This window comes from Fusarium verticillioides, chromosome 5 (genome assembly GCF_000149555.1).
Source record: "Fusarium verticillioides 7600 chromosome 5, whole genome shotgun sequence".
NCBI lineage: Eukaryota > Fungi > Ascomycota > Sordariomycetes > Hypocreales > Nectriaceae > Fusarium > Fusarium verticillioides.
In genome coordinates, this window is record NC_031679.1 from 2,145,084 (window position 1) to 2,147,040 (window position 1,957).

Below are 1,957 nucleotides of genomic sequence, written 5' to 3' on the forward strand. Positions count from 1 at the left end.
TGTGAACTGGGGGCTCAAAATTGCCTCACATCGTGAAGCTTAGCCGACACATTGTTCAACGGTTCCCTCTATCTTGTGAGCAGCACACCGATTTCCAGTACTTGTCTCCCATTACGACCGCTTTGAGTGAAACCAAAGATCAATGCTTGGGAGATCTTCGATCCAGAAGCACCCTTCGGGCATTTTCGTTTCGCTGGGACCACGACTTGTTCGGCTGATAACAATAGCCATGTGCACAGTTCGAGCAATGACAAGGAGGGTTTAATTTCCCCGGGAATTTCGTCTTCAGTCGTCTCCTAAGGCTGTGTTCATGAGATCATCATATATTCAGGCCTGGCAGACTTGAAAGGACAATTCCCCATATCAACCACTCTAATTCTACGTCTCCTCGTACTTCTGATTGCGACCAATGAGTCCGACTCTGCAGTCAACAGAGTTGATTCTTTGTTAGCACAAAGTCGGTTATACCCAGGAGGACCAGGCGATGACATATCAGTCAAGAATCATCTGCAATTCTCGACCGAGTAACTGAGACGGCGAGATCTCTTCTTGTGAATGGTTCCAGCTTCCGCCCGAGCAGCTCTTGTCCCTCAAAGCCAGGAGATGTTATCGAGCCCCAAAGACTATGTGCAACCTTATATCAAGCATCACCTTTCGGATGAACCAGATCGAGACTTGCCGCAGGCCAAGATATCTTAAGAGCACTCACTGTACCACCGGGCACACGATCGCCATTTGCGGCTCTGACTAGCTTTATCGACAACCCAAATCAATCAAGGATTTGTGCCTGGTTCAAGAAGGTGTCTTTATTGAGAGGTCTTCTATCCTTTACACCACTATCTAGTGCCATGACAACGATAGCAAGTTCCATGCTCGATTTTATGACTCAAGCATGGCAGTTGGAAAGTACCAGTATGCGACAAGAGCATCAAGCCAGGTGGCGTCTGGTTCCATCCCAAGGACTTTTGGCTCACACCCAAGACCATTGTGGCCAGTCCTCCAACGGTCATCGGTGCAAAAGACGATCTCGACTTGGACAATTCCGAATAAAACGGCCTTCTGGCGGTAAGGAAACACAGAGACCCATAGACAAACTCGAGAAACGTTGTCAAAACTGCAGTCAAGAGTAAGAGCAAGGTCGCTGATAGCTGGGATAACCGCAGCCAAGGACTGTCGGAGTCCGAGACACCTTCATTTTGATCTCGTAATAGAAGAGAATTATTCACAGGTGGCGTTCTATCAAGCACAGATAAAGTAGCAATCCCAGTCATTCTATCGGCACTTGCACCAGTACGAATCAAGTGAGAGTTGCTCAATTCCATTTAGTCTCGGGGCAGAGAAGAGCATCTTTCTTGGACCCTCGGTGTGAATTATGGTTGACCGCTTAGACATGGTCTATGGAGTGGGCTCACCGATCTGTGTACATACATATTCAGAATTTTCCATGTTTCCTCGTGTTTTGACCCCCCTACAGTAAATCTTTATGACATGTAAAAAAAAAAAATTTGCTTTTTTCTTTCTATGGCAAAAGCCACAAACCCTGCACTGTCCACAAGTTGAATGGAAACCTGAGTCGCCTGAATGACTCGTTTGAGACACAAAAACTCAGCAGTTGCTGAGAGAAATGTCTTTGATTCACTGGGTTCATCTGAGTCAAAACAGTCAATGGATCATTTTCCGCCTCTTTTGGTGAATCTGCCCCCCCCCCCCCCCCCCTTACCCCCCCTCACATTTTAAACCTTCTAAAAACATGCACGGAATCACCGAAACAGAAACGCCCTGAGCTTCTGGAGGACTTTTCTTTTGGCGGGGCGTTTTCAACTGAACTAAGCTAACGTAGACCCCTGTTATGCACCTGGAGGACTGTCTGTAAACTGTACCACTTTGGGTGCAGAAACAGTGCCTCCCCCACGCATCTCTTTTATTGTATGCAATCAGGGGCCAGCCATTTGTTTGT